This window comes from Salvia splendens, chromosome 11, assembly GCF_004379255.2.
Source record: "Salvia splendens isolate huo1 chromosome 11, SspV2, whole genome shotgun sequence".
Classification (NCBI taxonomy): Eukaryota; Viridiplantae; Streptophyta; class Magnoliopsida; order Lamiales; family Lamiaceae; genus Salvia; species Salvia splendens.
The window spans coordinates 25,765,863-25,784,415 of NC_056042.1; the positions used below are offsets into that span (position 1 = coordinate 25,765,863).

General features: G+C 38.7%; 1 long non-coding RNA gene and 1 pseudogene across 1 annotated transcript; both read right to left on the minus strand.

Moving 5' to 3' along the window:
• Window positions 1-3,594: 3,594 nt before the first annotated feature.
• LOC121754676 lies at window positions 3,595-7,756 on the minus strand (annotated as a pseudogene).
• An 8,539-nt stretch (window positions 7,757-16,295) lies between these two features.
• On the minus strand, window positions 16,296-18,135 carry LOC121754183. Its single transcript, XR_006040558.1, has 3 exons — window positions 17,948-18,135; window positions 17,015-17,079; window positions 16,296-16,542 (listed from the first exon to the last, which is right to left on the minus strand). It is a non-coding gene; the product is annotated as an uncharacterized LOC121754183 (long non-coding RNA).
• Between the last annotated feature and the right edge of the window lie 418 nt (window positions 18,136-18,553).

Here is an 18,553-nt window from a genome sequence, read left to right on the forward strand (position 1 = left end):
ACCGCCATCTTTTTGGCCTGAAGCCGTAGCCACCTCAGTCTACCTCCTCAATCGACTTCCTACTAAAATCCTAAACCGAAAAACTCATCTAGATCACCTTTCTACTTTAACCAAAATTCCCTCCGCCCTATCCTTACCACCCAAAACCTTTGGTTGTTCTGTTTATGTCCATGTTCCCAAGCATGAAAGAAATAAATTTTCCCCGTGTGCAATTAAGTGCGTCTTTATGGGATATGGGATTAACCAGAAAGGCTATAGATGTTATGACCCCAAAACCAAATGAGTTATTACCACCATGAACTGTAACTTCCTTGAAACCGAATTCTTCTACCACCTTGGGACTCAGGGGGGAGTGTGAGACAGGGGGAGACCCGAGAAAATGACTCCCTTCGGTGGTATGTGCCAAGTATTTTCGATTCGGATCCAACAGAGCAAGCTGGCACTTTTCCTGAGCCGATCCCGCCTGCAGAGACGATCCCAACAACGCTTCCGCCGTGTTCCTCTGATCCAACCGTAACGGAATCCGAGGTAATATCTAGTCCGAATCATGAAAGTTCAGATACTATTTCTGACTCACTTAGTACAGAAGTAGAAGAAGAAGAAGATACTACTATTGATCAGGACACAGGGCAGTATGTGCTTCCTCCCAGGAGTACGAGAGGAATTCCGCCCAAGAAATATTCCCCGGAACCTATAGGGAGGAAAAGCAGGTACTCAGTGGCCAATTTTGCCGAAGCCAACATATCCAAAATGGCACGGGCATTCCATGCAGCACTGTGTGAAGAAGAGATTCCTAGAACCTTCGAAGAATCCTTCAGAATCAAATACTATAGGGAAGCAATGCTTGTCGAAATGAGCGCACTGAAACGAAACGACACTTGGGAAGTAGGCTCATTGCCCGATGGGAAACATACAGTTGGCTGCAGATGGGTCTTCACAATCAAACGGAGACCAGACGGGAGCATTGAGCGATACAAGGCGCGATTAGTAGCAAAAGGGTATACGCAGACTCAGGGAGTTGATTATTCTGAAACATTCTCTCTGGTTGCAAAAATGAACATTGTACGGGTTTTACTGTCGGTTGCAGCAAACAAAGACTGGCCACTTCATCAGTATGACGTCACCAATGCTTTCCTTCATGGGGAATTGAAGGATCCCATTTATATGGAGGCCCCACCTGGCTTCACAAAGGAGTTTGGACAAGGCAAGGTATGCAAGTTAAGGAAAACTCTATATGGGTTTAAGCAGTCCCCGAGAGCCTGGTTCGGGAGATTCACGGAAGTAATGAAACGATACGGCTACAGACAGAGTAACTCAGACCACACCCTATTCATCAAACGGAAAGGAGAAAAGATTACTTGTCTTATAATTTATGTGGATGATATGGATGATGTAGAGGAAATAAACGATCTCAAGGGACATTTGGCTGCAGAGTTTGAGATGAAGAATCTAGGAGACCTCAAATACTTCCTTGGGATCGAGCTACTCAGATCCGGAAAAGGAATCTTCATTAGTCAACGAAAGTATGTTCTTGATCTCTTGATGGAAATGGGGATGCTAGAGTGCAAACCAGCAGATACTCCCATGGTGCAGAATCACGACCTTCAAATAATCAAAGGAGCAGCGTCAACCGACCGAGGAAGATACCAACGGCTAGTAGGAAAGCTCATCTACCTATCCCACACTCGGCCCGATATTGCATACGCAGTTGGGGTGCTTAGTCAGTTTATGCATAACCCACAGGAGGAACACTGGGAGGCAGCACTTAGAGTAGTGCGCTACTTGAAGGGAACTGCCGGACATGGAGTACTGTTCCAGAAAAATGGACTTCTTGACATTCATGGATACACTGATGCAGACTGGGTCGGGAACCCCGGTTGATAGACGGCCGACAGGAGGATACTTCACATTCGTGGGTGACAATCTAGTCACTTGGAGGAGCAAGAAGCAGAAAGTAGTGGCTCTGTCAAGTGCAGAAGTTGAATTCTGAAGCATCAAGAGTGGACTCACGGAGATCCTTTGGCTCAGAAGGGTAATGAAGGAACTAAACCTCGAATCACAAAAGACTTGCAAGTTACTCTGTGACAACAAGGCAGCAATCAGTATTTTAGAGAATCCGGTGCATCACGATAGAACCAAACACGTCGAAATTGATCGACATTTCATAAAGGAGAACCTTGAAGAGAAGATAGTAGAAATCCCATATGTGAAGTCAGAAGACCAATTAGCAGACATCTTGACCAAAGCCGTATCAGCCAAGAACTTTCAAGGAATTTTGAGCAAGTTAAACTTCGAGAATCCCGTCGCTTAACTTGAGGGGGGGTGTTGGAAGATCATTCGGAATATCCTGCACAATCAAGGAAAAGATTATATGGAATCAAGGAAGAAATCAGAGGAAATCAATCACACAAAATTAGGGAGATATTATACACACATTACCATACTTATGAGTTACCTTGTATAGTCTCTTCCTAAGTCTATATTAACAATGTACAATGTAGTGTGAATAATATACAAGAAATTATCTCAATACTCAATTTCTACAAGAGGGAGTATAATGATCAATATAACTGATAATATAATTATTTTATATTATTAAGTGTGACTCATAATTATAAAATTATATTAAGATTTTTTTTAATTAATTATTAGTCTTTGTTAAGCAAAATTTAATGTAAGTTTAAACTATTAGTATTATTGTTATTATTATTTTATTAATTAAAAATTTATTGTTATTATTGTTTAAACTATTATTGTTATTATTATTTTTTCAATTAAAAAGTTAAGTAGAAGCTCTTACTTAAGTTATTACGTCTATTAATTTTCAGTTATTATGTCACTTAGTTAATCAAATTTAATTGAATAGTATAAACTCAAACTCTTAACAATTTTATTTAATATTTTCAAATATTTCAAGATAAATCTATCCAGAATCATATCCACAATAATATTTCCTTTCTAACAAACAAATGGACCCATTATATTTTATTTCGTTGTTAACAAAATTATGTATATAATTATCAAATGATAAAATAAATTTTAGAAACCAGTTGTAATTGACCCAACAAAAATGAAATAGTAACATGGAAAAGAGGCGGAGATAAGTCGCACGATTAACAAAAATTTCCTCTTTTTTGGCTTTGTTCTCGTTAGTTTTGTGTTCAACCTTCTTTACTCCATATCAAAAATCTCTACACATATGAAATGAAATGAATGAAAAGCATCCCACCATCTGAAGCTTATTGCTATCAAGAATTAATACTGAAACATTTACTTTTTTTGGCTATCCTATCTAAAATGGAAATATCATCATTTCTACTTTTTCCCTCGCACACTTTATTCTTTCTTAATTAATTCACAAAACAACACTACATAAAATCTTGTGCCGAAAAACAAATGTTTCATATTTAATGAGACGGACGAAGGGAGTACTAATGTATTTTATTACAACCCAGCTAATACACAATCGATCCTGCATATCTGTATGTATATATATACTTATACTGCAACAGATATGAACATTTTAACAAAGCTGGAAGTATTTTCAAGACTAGAAATTTGGCGCAAATGATGATGCTCTCTGCCTACAGAGATCTAAAAGTCCCACCTCTTCTTAACTCGGAACATCAGAGCCGTTGATTTGATATTGTCTTGAGGAACTTGGAGCATGATCTGCACTTTCATCTTCATGGGAGCCGTCTTGGCATTCCCAACCTAATTCCCAACCTAAATTGTTCATCATCAGACACAACAACATTCAGGTTGTCGAGCTCAAATAACGAGTTAATGTATGATGAAGAGTCCTACAATGAAATTATGAAACTCCCAATCACTTTATAAATGAGAACTTATCTCATTTTCAGTTACAGCTATGATTATTTTTTCCAAGTTTTCAATCCAGGCTTCACTATCATACATGGTTATATGAATCCACATATATTTCAAATCCGTGAGTCGGAAGCATGATCGACAATGGAAGGATGAGAACATTAAAGTCAATTGAGCTTCAGAACTTGAGGATATGTAAATGAGAAAGTTACCCAGAGTGCCGCCCAACCATGGCTTACATCACTATCATAACCAGCCTTAAACTTGTAATCGTTCCCAACTCCAACTGTCTGTGTCGAATTTGTACAAGTAGCTAACAAATAACACAAAAATATTACTACATAAACATTAGCAGTCTTACCAGTATATATAATTTAGTTATTCAAGAATTAACACTGTTTTGAGGTAAAATGATAGTGAGCCTGATTGTCACCAGGTGTATATCTTATACTTGTAACAAAAATAATTCAGTGGCACCAAGGAATACATTTCGACTTTTCTGAAAACTCGTATGTGTTCTGAAAGTTAAGGCAATAGCAGGATTAACGATCTTACCTCAACTTGTCTGAAGGACTGAATCTTCGCTTAAATGCAATAGACAAAGCATTTGAAGGTAGAGATAAGCTTGGAATAAACGTCATTTCATCATCCTGGACACCGAAAATGTAAAACAATTAGCCAAGAAACTGTCGAGACAGCAAGATGGAAATTAAACTTGACATTTCTGTGAGGCATAATAAAATTTAACCAAACATACTATTTTCAAGTACTTGACTGAAAAAATTTATTTCAGTGGAAAACTGAAAAAGAATGAATTCTCAAAATTAGTGTTGACATTCAGTTCATCACTATAAATTTCTTGACAAAGCAAAAAAAGAAAATGAAAGTAAATTGGTTAAAGAAACAATTCCAAAGGAAATAACCTTGTATGCATATCGTAAATCCAGATTTTCATCACTGAACCGGGCAGTATAAACTCCATTCAGAATATGACTTTTAACAATACCATTCAGTGATAAAGCTCTCTTCTGCTGCTCTTCCTCCTCATCATTCTCTTCAAGTGAAATTTCACCGAGAGGAAATTTCAAAGTTGCTCTCGGCTGCGACTCCAACAATAGAAAAAAAAATCAGTGATGAGAAGTCATTCTGGTGAGTATGTATACAATACACAAAGTGGCAAATCTTACAATATTATTTCAAAATTTTCATGTGTACGATATACTCAAACAAGAACCAACCATTTTCTTTATTAAAAGTAGGAGCGCTAATACATTCTAACACCATGCCGATAGATGGAACTGCCGATGACAATTCAAATTTGTATGCCGGACCTGCAAGATCTGCAACCATTGCAACTTCTCCTTGCCGAGCCTAAAACTAATACAGAAGCACTGTAAGAAATAAGGCACATACAACAAATAATATTTATTTGCCTGTAAACCGAGTAGAAAGCAAATAGATTCTTGAGTATTCCACAAACAGTGTCTATCAATCTAACCACGCTTGCTAATGCTAAGTACCTCAGAAATATGAAATTTCAAGTTCTATCTACTAAGATAACATGCACTAAACAAATTTGTTGCTTTTTACTGCTAAAAATGTACAAGAACCTTTCTATATTACAAAATTGCCTTATTTGATGAGACCACACCTAAAAAGGCCCAATAAATGGAGGAAGACCTTTTCAATTAACTTGAAATTAATTTGATTATCCAAGAATTAAGTACAGAGCAGATATGATAAGAGCAAAAATATCTCCTCATTATTTCTAAATATATGAAATCAAATTAACCAACTAAACCATCACACCTTCAGGCCATCCACAACGCTGTCACTATATCGTCCCTTAAAACACTATTTGCAGGCCCCACTGTACTTTTTTTACTCAGTCCCTTAACTAAGGGACGGAACCTGCAACCCTCCGTCCCTTAACCGTCCCTTAAATTACTATTCATTCAATTTCATTTTTTTAATTTTTTTCCCACCAGATTCAATTAATAAAAACACACTTTCATTAAAAATAAAACAACATTACAACATAAAATTAGTAAAAAACTAAAAAAAACCATAATAAAAAATCCAAAAAAAATTAAAAATACATAATTTAATTTCTTCCACCAAAGTTTGCCCAAATGTGCTCCATGAGATCATCTTGGAGTTGGGCGTGGGCAGAAGAGTCACGTGTCCTTGCCCGAATAGACAACAATTCTTGTATAGATGAATGAACTCCACTTCGAGGCGGACTACTGGCGGTTGAGCTTCCGGGGGCTTCGGGGTCGAACCAATTTCCCGCCTCGGGTCCTTCGTCTTGGACAATCATGTTGTGCAAGATTATGTACTTATACATGATGTCAACCATGCTCTCCATGAACAACGTACGAGCTGGGGCTTTGATAATGTTGAAGCGCGCTTGGAGAACCCCGAACGCCCGCTCCACATCCTTGCGAGCAGCCTCTTGCTTCTGCGCAAAAAGAGCATGTTTTTCGTTCATCGGCATGTTGAACGACTTCACGAAGGTTGGCCACTTCGGGTAGATGCCGTCGGCAAGATAGTACCTCATTTTAAGGCGGAGCAGGAACTGGCAATCTGTCGTGCTTGGCTTCCTGAGAAATTCGTCGGTGAAGGCAGCCCGGATGCCTTTGCAGAATTGGAGCAAGCACATTCTCCCAGTGTTGTCTCCAATGTGGAGGTATTCGTCGAACACATCCGCTGTTTGTCCAGTCGCAAGCTGACGGATTGCTGCAGTACATTTCTGCAGTGCCGTGTGGCAAGGACGGCAGACGGCGTCGAACCTTTCTTGGAAGAACTCTTCCCGGGCCGCCAATGTATTTGCGATGTGGAGAAATAGCAGTCGCCGAATGCGGAAACGGCGACGGAAGTAGGTATCTCCCCACACCGGGTTATCGCAGAAGTAGTCGCGGACTAAGCTTGCGGCGGTTTCCTCACGGTTACTATGGATGTAAGTCCGGGAGCGTCTTTGGGGCGGCGCGGCTTCCTCCGCCTCCCGGTGTCGATCTTCTTCAAGTGATTCTTCCATTATTCGATGCATTTGCTCATACGGATCCATGAGATCGATTAAACTTGGGGGAAGAATAAAAGAGAGATGATTTGAGATGAAAATTGGAGAGGAAATGTAGATGATTTGGGAAGAATAGATGTGTAGTTGTGTGTGAAATGAGGATGAATTAGGAGTATTTATAGAGTAAATAAATAAATAATGGAAACGGCTATAAAAACGGTAACATTACCGTTTGCCAATTTTTTAAATTTTTTTTTTAATTCGATTTTTTTTTTAAAAAAAGGATTTATTGCGTCAGCGTGACGAATCCCACTCGCAGGCAGGCCGTCCCGTGCCGCGTCTCGGAGTGACGGAACGCGGGACGTGCTGGGGACCGGTTGGTGACGGGCCGGGATGCAGTAACGCGTCCCGTGCTTGTCTCGTCCCTCCGTAACGTGACTCGGGCCACCCGCGTAACGCGTTGCGGGTGGCCTTAGAGCAACACAAAATTACTCTTTAAAAATAACAAAAGAATATGATTGAAAGCAAGAACAGAAATCAAACCTTGAGTTCGGGTGCAGCCCTGAATCGCAAGCCAGGTGCGATTTGGAAGGATGTGTTGAGCAACACATCGTTTTCTTCGAAGTCGTATTGTAGCGAAAAGAATTAGGATTTCAAATAGAGATGGGGTTCCAGAAGCTCCCCATTGTTGGCGTTCTGAAAAGAGAGCTTGAGTTTGGCCAGATTGTCGAATAATTTGCACAATATTTTATTGAAGAAAACGTAGCTCTCGCTATCGTATTCGGATGTAACTCGCAACTTCGGCAGCTCCATTTTCAAGAAACCGCCGAAACTTCTGGCGCCGCCATATGCTGCTAGCGGCGGCGGTTGGGCAGAAATGGACTGCGGTTCGGGGTTTAGTTCTGCCATCTCTGCTGGATAACGTTTTTAGAGCATCAGTACTGGCGCGGAATTCCCAGCGGAATTCCCAAAAACACCTTCTGCCACGTCATACGGACTTCCCACTGCACTGTTGGTTTAGCAGCAGAAATCAATTTAGTTTGATTGAACGATTTACATCTAAACGTGCTTTTAACCCAATTGTAAACTAGAAACATGTTCCCTTTTGACTCGAATTTGACCTTTGTGTGGGCAAAACTTGTCAATTCCTCAAAAGCTGGAGAAGAATTGAAGACAGAAATCACTACGGAAGAAGAACCCTAAAAAATCGATAATTTCTCTCTACAGATTGTAGAGATCGAATTTTTACGTAGAATTAATTAATTTGTCTTCTCTTCTTCTCCCTTTTATATTAAGTTAATTAATTTGGGCCAGACCAGGGATCTGTAGAGGATTGGATTGGGCCACGGTTCAGGCTTTCACTAATTAAATTAAAATCAATTTAATTCAAGCCCAAACTTAAATATTATTATCATTCACTATAGATATAATATTGACTGCCCGTCCAAACCGAAATTACGAGTATTCTGGGACTTTCTCTTTAATTAAATCATTTCCCGTGTTAAAGATATAAATATCCATTAATTAATATCAAGTCTGCTATCTGACTTTTATTAATTAATTTCATTTTCCAAGAGTGGTCTAGTTTAGAAACATTATTTATTATTCATGGAATAAATTCCAACTGGCCAGTTTTCTGAATAATAAAACCTTTTTCTAAACACCTCTTGAGGATATTATCATACTGGCCTCTCCCAGCACACGATTCATTGCAATAACAATACTAGCACCACTTAGACATTAATGATCATTACCCAATCTATCAGGATTCTCGGGCAACGAAATTCCCTCACCATTTGATAAGTTAAAGTAGTTTTCAATTAATATCGTATGCTCAATGTTATGTCAACAATTATTAAGAAACAACAATCACCGAGACCTCGTCTTTCAGTAAATAGCCAAGAAAGACTTATCTCACTGTTTGATCCTTTCAGTGCTATACCACACCGACATCGTTCATTTCCTTAGGTAAGGAAACTTTCGGACTGACGTCGCAACCTTTCACGATAGGTAGTCAAAGCCTATCTAGGTTGTGAAACAATTTTCCTTCTGCAAGAACCGACAAGTTACCTACTGTGAACGCTGCTCACAACTCGTCTACTATGCAGAAGACTTAGACTCATTTTGCTTAAACTATGTATTTAAATGGAAAACACTTTTCAACATCTCATAAATACATAAGCAATACATAAGCAAAATACATTGTAATAAAATATTCTTTCTCATAAAATGGTAACAAATGGATGGATAAAAGAGTTATTACATATACAAGCATTCGAAAGATGCTTTCAGTATACTAAACTCTAACAATCTCTCACTTATACTCAAAACAGCTTTCGAGTATACCAAAACTGCAAAATCCTCCCACTTATACTGAAAGCGGGTCTAGGTCAATCGAACACCTAATCCTTTCACGTGACGTTCAAACGTCCTGGCTGGAAGTGTCTTTGTGAATGGATCTGCCAAGTTGTTTTCTGATGCAATCTTGACCACTTCAATGTCTCCTCTCCGTACTATATCACGAATGATGTGATATTTCCATTCTATGTGTTTGCTTGCCTTGTGGGCTCGTGGTTCCCTTGAGTTTTGCACAGCACCAGAATTATCACAATAAACAGTGATGCTCTTGGGCATACTCGGAATCACATTCAAATCAATAAGAAAGTTTCTGAACCATACTGCTTCCTTTGCGGCTTCTGATGCTGCCACATATTCAGCTTCCATGGTAGAGTCTGCGATGCATTTCTGCTTCACACTCTTCCAAATTACGGCTCCACCTCCTAAAGTAAACACATATCCAGAGGTTGATTTTCTCGAATCCCGATCAGACTGAAAGTCTGAATCAGTGTAACCCAAAGGATATATCTCGGATGCCTGGTAAACTAGAGAATACTCCTTAGTTCTTCTCAGATACTTGAGTATTTTCTTTACCGCAATCCAGTGTCCTTGACCAGGGTTTGACTGATACCTTGCTACCATGCCAATGGCAAAGCAAAAATCGGGCCTTGTGCATAACATAGCATACATGAGACTCCCAACAGCTGATGCATAAGGGATCCTTCTCATAGCTTCTATCTCAATAGGTGTTTTGGGACACATATCCTGAGACAGGGTGATTCCATGGCTAAAAGGTAGAAAACCTTTCTTGGAATCTTGCATGCTAAAGCGTTTAACTATCGTATCGATGTATGATTCTTGAGATAGGCACAACATCCTTTTCTGGCGGATCCTAAGAACTTTAATGCCTAGGATGTGTCCAGCTTCTCCCATATCTTTCATCTCAAATTGACTTGAAAGCCAATCTCTCATGTCTGACAACATTTTCTTACTGTTTCCAATCAACAGTATGTCATCTACGTAGAGTACCATGAACACTACATTCTTACCTTCAACTTTCTTGTACACGCAGCTCTCATCTGGGCACTGCTCAAAGCCAAAAGACTTAACAGTTTGGTCAAAACACATGTTCCATGATCGGGATTGCTTGCGGCCATAAATGGTCTTCTTAAGCTTCCACACCATGTGTTCTTTGCCCTTGACTACATATCCCATGGGTTGTTCCATGTAGATGGTCTCCTCAAGACTTCCATTTAGGAAAGATGTCTTGACGTCCATCTGTCATACCTCCCAATCCATGTAGGCTGCGATAGACAAAAGAATTCGGATTGACTTGAGCATAGCTACTGGCGAAAAGGTCTCATCGTAATCGATACCTTCTCTCAGGGTATAACCCTTAGCTACTAGTCTTGCTTTGAAGACTTTAACTCGTCCGTCAGGTCCTCGTTTGCGTTTGTAAATCCATTTGCTCCCAATGGCAGTACAACCTTCAGATAGGACTAACAAATCATAAACGTCTTTGTCTATCATTGATTGTAGTTCAGAATCCATTCCTTCTTTCCAGGAATGACTATCTGAATCTGCCATCGCCTCTTTAAAGTTCCATGGGTCTGATACATTGTCGTCTGGGTCTAAGTCAGATGACTCACCCAAACCAATGTACCTTTCTGGTTCACGAGGAACCCTCCCACTACGACGAGGCTCTACAATTTATGGTACAGAAGTTGATATCTCAGGTATAGATTGTACTTGTGTTATTGGTTCTTTGCTTGTGGAAACTGAAGTATCTCTTAGTTCCTCAAGAGCTACTTCACTGCTGGGCTTATGATTCATCACATAATCTTCTTCTAAGAACTTGGCATTTGTGCTAACAAATACCTTCTTATCTCGTAGACTATAGAATTCATAGCCTTTCGTTCCACTGGGATACCCTACAAACAAACATACCTCAGTAAGAGACTCCAACTTCGTTGGATCTTTCTCCAACACGTGTGCTGGACAACCCCACACTCTGAGATGTGTTAGACTAGATTTTCGTCCAGCGCACAACTCATGTGGTGTTGTAGGTACTGATTTGGATGGTAAGTTGTTCAAGGTATAGTTTGTTGTGAGCAACGCTTGTCCCCAGAATGAAATAGGTAACTTAGCATAACTCATCATCGATCGAACCATTTCTAAGAGGGTTCTATTCCTTCGTTCAGCTAAGCCGTTCTGCTGGGGTGTGCCAGGCTCAGTCAATTGGGATTCAATTCCCGCATCTGATAAGTAGTCCAAGAACTCACTACTAAGGTACTCGCCTCCATGGTCAGACTGTAGAGCCTTGATTGTCTTACCATGTCGCGTCTCCACAAGTGCCCTGAATTCTTTGAACTTTTAAAAGATTCTGACTTGTGACGCATCAAATAGACATATCCAACTTTCGAGTAGTCATCAATAAAGGTGATGAAATACTGAAAGCCGCCTCTAGCTTGAGTAGTCATTGGACCACACACATCAGAATGAACGAGCTCAAGTACTTCCTTGGCCCTATTACCCTTGACCTTAAATGGTCTCTTAGTCATCTTGCCTTCCAAACATGATTCACAAGTTGTATAAGGTTCTATTTCTAGATCCTTAAGTAGACCTTGGTCTACCAATGCTTGATTTCTAGTAGAGTTAGCATGACCAAGTCTAAGGTGCCATAAGTACGTTTCGTTCACTGAAACAGAAGGAGATTTTCTTTTTCGAGAAACTTTCGATGTTGAGTTTGATTCATTTTTATGTTGCATATACTGTGTAGACATTATAGTGTAAAGGTTGTTTTCCATGATACCACGATAGATATAAGAACCACATTTCTTGATAATGCATGAATCATCAAATGAAATCGAATATCCATCAGAAACAAGTTTAGAAACTGAAATTAAATTTCTTCTAAACGAAGGTATCAACAAAACATTGTTCAACACTAAAACTATATCACTAGACAAACGTAAATAAACGTCTCCCACTGCAACGGCTGCCACTCTCGTAGCATCGCCCGGCTGGATCTCGATCTCTGTTTCATTCAGTTGCCTTGTTACCTGCATTAAATCAGCATCAAAGCAAACATGATCAGTAGCTCCAGTATCAACCACCCATTGCTGAGTAGATACAACTGCTAAACATGATTCAACAACGAAAGCTTGGTGCATACCTGAGCCATTGGCCTTTTTAGGACAATCCGGCTTCCAATGCCCCTTTTCGCTACATTTGAAACACTTGCCACTTTGCTTCTTGTTCGTGTTCACCTGTTTCTTTTTGCCCTTAGCTATCTTTGGTGCTACAACATTCTGGGCTTTCTTCTTCCCCTTACCTGGCTTAGAGCCTGAGGAAGACGGCCTAGAACTCATCATAGCAGCCTTTGTCTGGACCATAAGATCCTCCGCTGACTGCAACTCAGTCAACAGTTCAGCTAGGGTGTAAGCCCTCTTGTTCATCTCGAAATTGAGCTTGAACTGCTGATAGCTAACTGGCAAACTCTGAAGGATTATAGTTACTTGGGACTCGGGATCAATGATCCCTCCCAAAACCTCAATTTGATTAAGGTGGATCATCATCTCGAGGACATGGTCCCTCACAGATGTGCCATCCTTCATAACCTTAGTCATGATGCTCCGAAAGGCTAAAGATTTAGCCGCTCGATTCTGAGTACCAAAAAGGTTATTAAGATTGTTCATAATCTCAGTAGCAGTGTTCATGCCTTGATGCTGATGTTGAAGTACTGTTGACATAGAAGCCAACATGTAGCACTTCGCCATCTCATTGGCTTTAAGCCACTTTCTGTATGTTTCTTTCACTGCTGTAGAAGCATTTGCAGTAGGTTCGGATGGACATTCCGTAGTGAGCACATATTTGTACTCTTCGGCAGTGAGAACGATATCCAAGTTTTGTTTCCATACGATATAGTTATGACCTTCGAGTTTGTGTTCTTTAAGAATTGCGGAAAGAGGATTGAACGACATCTTGATTTGGATTTAGCTGAGAAAATGAATAGCTTATTGTTACAAACTATGTAAGATTCTAAAGAGTAAAAACCATTAAAACAGTTTAGATTCTCACAACAGTTAAATAGAATTAAGTACGCCTCTAGGGAGGTCAAGTAAAAGATTCATGTTTAACAAAATTCTGGTCACAACATCGACGAATAGTCCAGAGACCACTAAGGTGGCATGACCGCCAAACGTTGCCTAAGCTTGTACCATTGAATATTCACCCCAAGAATTTCATTTCCGTATTGATACTCCTTCTAAGGAAGGTCGCACGCCACAAACAAAATTCTACAGTTATCTCACAAGTTAATTTAATCTTCTGAACTCTGCAATTTCTTAGGATTAAAGCTCCTACTAAGGTGGGTCGCGATAATATTGGAAATCACGTCTAGATAAAATTGAACTTTATTTTGAGAAGTCTAACCAATGAACTTGCTATTTCTTAGGATTAAGGCTCCCACTAAGGTGAGTCGCGTTAATATTAGAAACTGCTTCATACATAGACTAATTCTTTGGAGACCATATACGACGGGGATCGTAATTATCGCTTAGTTATTTTAAGGTATGGTTTTTCTTTTAATTACCACTTAAGTGAATTAGGCAGAAAGTTCACTTATATTAATTTCAAATTAATAGGTAGTTCTATTAAATCCATGAAATTAAACTAAGATAATTAAATAATTTGATTAATTAATAATTAATAAATTATAAATAATTAATCAAATATTTTCTTTAATTAATATTAATCGATTATTATTAAATAATAATATTAATTATAATACTCATCCTTTTCCATTAGGTTTAGGAAATCTAGATATAATATGATTTAATTAAAAAATACTTATCCAAATCATCTTAAGATATATTCTAGATAAATAAAATTTATCAATATCTTATAGATAAGGATTATAATTCAAACCTATCTATATCATTATAAGTATATATTATGGACATAATCTACATTAAATTCCAATTTATTTCTTTCATAAAAAATATGGAATCCTAGATTTATAGGATTTATTTGAATAACCAAATCTAATCTAACTAGGATATATCTAGATAGATTTAATCTATCAACATCCCTAAGATATTGATTAAATATTCAAACCTATGTAAATCTTAATAAATTAATTTAATAATATTCCATGCAATAAATTAATTTTAATTTTAGGTAACATTTGATGTGTATCCAAAATTACCAAAATTAATTTTAATTGAGACATAGGTGTCTCTTTTATATACACGCAAAACATATTTGTATACAAAAACATGGCAATGCAAATTAAGTACTACATGCAATGATTAAAAGCATTGACCAAGTCCATAAAAACAAATTCACGGAAAAAAATAAATTCTTGCTCCAACACGTAGTCAGATTTAACGCAAAACAGTTCGATAACATTAATTCACGTAAACTACTCCTGGTGCGCATGATCTAGGGTTTATCTCAACAAACACGTAATCAGTTCCAAAAATCACGCAAAAATCACAACCTCCGCCGGACTTCACAAAAAAAAAACTCGGCGCTGCTTTCCACCGATAACTCGGCCAGCAACTCCGACGGAAATAATTGAAAACTATCGTCGATTAGCGGTCCTGGTACTGCTCTTGGATAGATTCGGTCAGGAGCTCCGACCATCAATCAACTCAGTTGTGATTTTGCTTTTGCCGGAAGAGAGTGCTCTCGGCCGTAAAACACAGCCAGCACAATGGGAGTTGCCGGCGCTTGCTCTGAACGCAAAGTCAAGTCGGCAGCACCCTCGGCTCCCTCTTATCTTCCTTCATTGTCAACCAGTTAGCACCGCAACATAGTCAATTTTGTCGTCGACTAAACGGAGCTAACTTTTCGTCGACAAAACACGAGTGATCCGGAGCTGCCCTCGGTGTATAACCCGCAGCACCCACTCAATTTCTCTGAACAGTCACGATATGGGTTGTCGAACAGTCACGAGCAGCCCCGGCACAAGCGCCGGCTGCTCGTGATCACAAAACCCCAATTATCGAATGTCCGTCGTTCAAGAGATCGGTTAGATCGTGGCTTGAATATTTAAAATTACGGTTGTCCATCCCTAGGTTAGAAACTGTAGGACACAACCAAGTCTCCATTAAGCAAAGTTTTGGAACTGTTCTCGGGTCACGTGCAGCCCCGGCGCGAACGCCGACTGCTCGAGGTTGAAGAACCCTAGTTTGAATGTTTCCACATGTTCATAGCTCACCAATTCGATAAAGAATTTAAAAGAACACTTAAACATGCATCGAAAACATTAAACATGCTATTCATACAATCAAAGCACGTAGTAAATCAAACAATCAGAGCCTAAAAAAAACTGGCTCTGATACCAATTGTTGGTTTAGCAGCGGAAATCAATTTAGTTTGATTGAACGATTTACATCTAAACGTGCTTTTAACCCAATTGTAAACTAGAAACATGTTTATAACAAGCATATAATCACAGACTGTACTGAATATATGCAATTAAATACAACATACCGTAGGAATTCAAGAATTGAATTCAATCACCTTCTTCAATTTATCTGAACCACGGATCTTCTGATCTGTTCCCTTTTAACTCGAATTTGACCTTTGTGTGGGCAAAGCTTGTCAATTCCTCAAAAGCTGGAGAAGAATTGAAGACAGAAATCCCTACGGAAGAAGAACCCTAAAAAATCGATAATTTCTCTCTACAGATTGTAGAGATCGAATTTTTACGTAGAATTAATTAATTTGTCTTCTCTTCTTCTCCCTTTTATATTAAGTTAATTAATTTGGGCCAGACCAGGGATCTGTGGAGGATTGGATTGGGCCACAGTTCAGGCTTTCACTAATTAAATTAAAATCAATTTAATTCAAGCCCAAACTTAAATATTATTATCATCCACTATAGATATAATATTGACTGCCTGTCCAAACCGAAATTACGAGTATTCTGGGACTTCTTCTTTAATTAAATCATTTCTTGTCACGACCGCCCCTTATGGTTAATAAAAGCGGGCGATCGCGACTTAAAGGGGTTTAGATGAACGGCATAGAAGACTAGGGTTTTCAATAAAATTTGACTAAAAACTAAGTCTAATAAATAATGCGACCAAGAGTATTAGGGTTTAATGAATAAAGACTAGGGTTTAGCATTTATTCAAAAAGTGTAACGAGTTTCAAACATCCCATCATAAAATAGTTTCAGAATTTAAATGAAAAGTATTCTAAGAAAAATATCACAGCGGAAGCATCCAAGAGAAGAGTGACGTCATGTGTGAAGACACAACGACACTCGGAATTTCAAAACCAAAACAACCACAGTTCATTATTAGTTCCTGCTCAACACCGCCAACCGCCCGTCGCCGCTCAACCTACATATAGGGAAAACATATGCAGGGCTGAGTACTATGAAATAATACTCAGTGGCTCATGCCGAAAACATTGTAAATACAGTTTATGATATCATGCCGTACGTAAGTAACCGTCGGGGTTTTTCTTTAGAAAGGCCCGAGGCACTCAAAATCATTTTTTCATTTCAAACATCGACTGATCAGTCATTTTTCCCATAGACGTTAACCATATCTGCCAATACATGACAAGGAATGCGGCCGCAAACCAGGTCACTAGACCGGCCAGCCCGTACGCTAGCACACAGTCTACCATAGGTGTACACTAATCCAAGTAGGGTTTGCTGCCCTACGGGGACCTGAATTCGATTTATAAATAGTGGCAAAAACCACATCAGATAGGCACGTAAAAACCAAAACAAGGCATGAAGTCACATTTATTCTCATTGATAAAACATTAGGACATGGTCCTTATTTAAAAAGGAAGAGAGCCCACCTCGATCCTTTAGTTTTCAAGTTTCGCTTTTCCTTTGGTATCACGCGTCTCGCACAAAATTTCACCTTTGGATAATGTGTCCCCGATTAGTCACTAACATGGACTAAAATCATGCATGTCCTAGATCACTCCCCTTTCCCAATCAACAATAGGAATCACATCATATCACCCATCTTTGCATATCACATCACCTCATCACATATGTAAACTCATGTATGTCATTCAAGCATACAAATATAGTTGTTTAACCAAAGTAGAGATCTGGCAGCTCTGCGCAACTTTTTTGTAAAAATTATTTAAAAATCATCCGACCTCCGATGGGGCTAAAACTTTATGACAAGGCAGTAGACTCATCAAATAACATTCAGTTTAAATTTCATGTCAAAATACCACTTTTAAGTCGGGCAAACCAAAGGCGTAACCTACTGGTCGAGAAAACACGTTTTTGGCAGAATCGCGCAGTCAACTTTAAAAATTCACCATAAATTCATCGTTTAGCCAAATGGGTCGAAATTTACACACAATATAGAAGACATCACGAAGTTTACACAGGAAGAAGAATCGGTCAAATCGGAGTTCGTTTGGTTGGTCAAAAATACATCAGAACACACTGTTCGGAAATCACAGATTTTCATACTGATAGCAATTCGAATTAGGGTTTATCCCTACTCATTCAAAATCAATCTTTTCATGGTTTTGATATACAATCATGCTCAAAAGAGTCCTTAAACACATATTTTCACGAAATCGCACATCAATCACCGAGGATTCAATAAATCAACAAGCAATTGCAATCAAAACGCACTCACACATATGATTTCACATTCCCACCGATTAAACCCTTAGATCTTCATTCCCTACACTCTCTACATGCATGAGGGAGTCAAAGAAAGTCTAGATGGAGAGGATTGAAGAATATGGGTTTGAATTTACCTTTTCTTGGACGAAATAATCGGTAGGAAGCAATTAAAACCTTGGTTCTTCAACAATCTCTTGGAAAATTGATAGGATCTTGAGTGAAATGGATAACAAGTGGGAGAAGAGATGAAAAAGGGGGTGGGGCGTGTGGTTTGAAGAAGTGGGCGTGTGATTTGTGTGTTAGGTTTAGGGGTTGATCCTTTGTTTATAAGATTAAGAAATATCCCACAATTAATTGAAGATTTGGGAGAATAATTGAAATAAATGATTGAGATATTTGGGAAGATTTTGGGGGAGGAAATGGCGTGTCATTGATGGAGAAATAAGGAGGATATTTTGTAAATCATGGCTATTTAATTAGCCATTGATTTAATTTAGTATTTTCACGGAGCAGAATAAAATAATACGGAGCAAGAAAATCAATAAAAACCCTCCCAAATAATATGAAAATAGGCGTGTTATTCAATTCCTCCCACAAGGAATAATTTCCAAATATTGATAAATAAAGTAGGGAAAGATTTGCTAGGATATTCCAATTAAAACATGGAAGGAAATAATTGAGGGATCAAAATAATTAGCGAATAATTTCTTCTTCCACAAGCTAGGAGATTTCGAAATCTC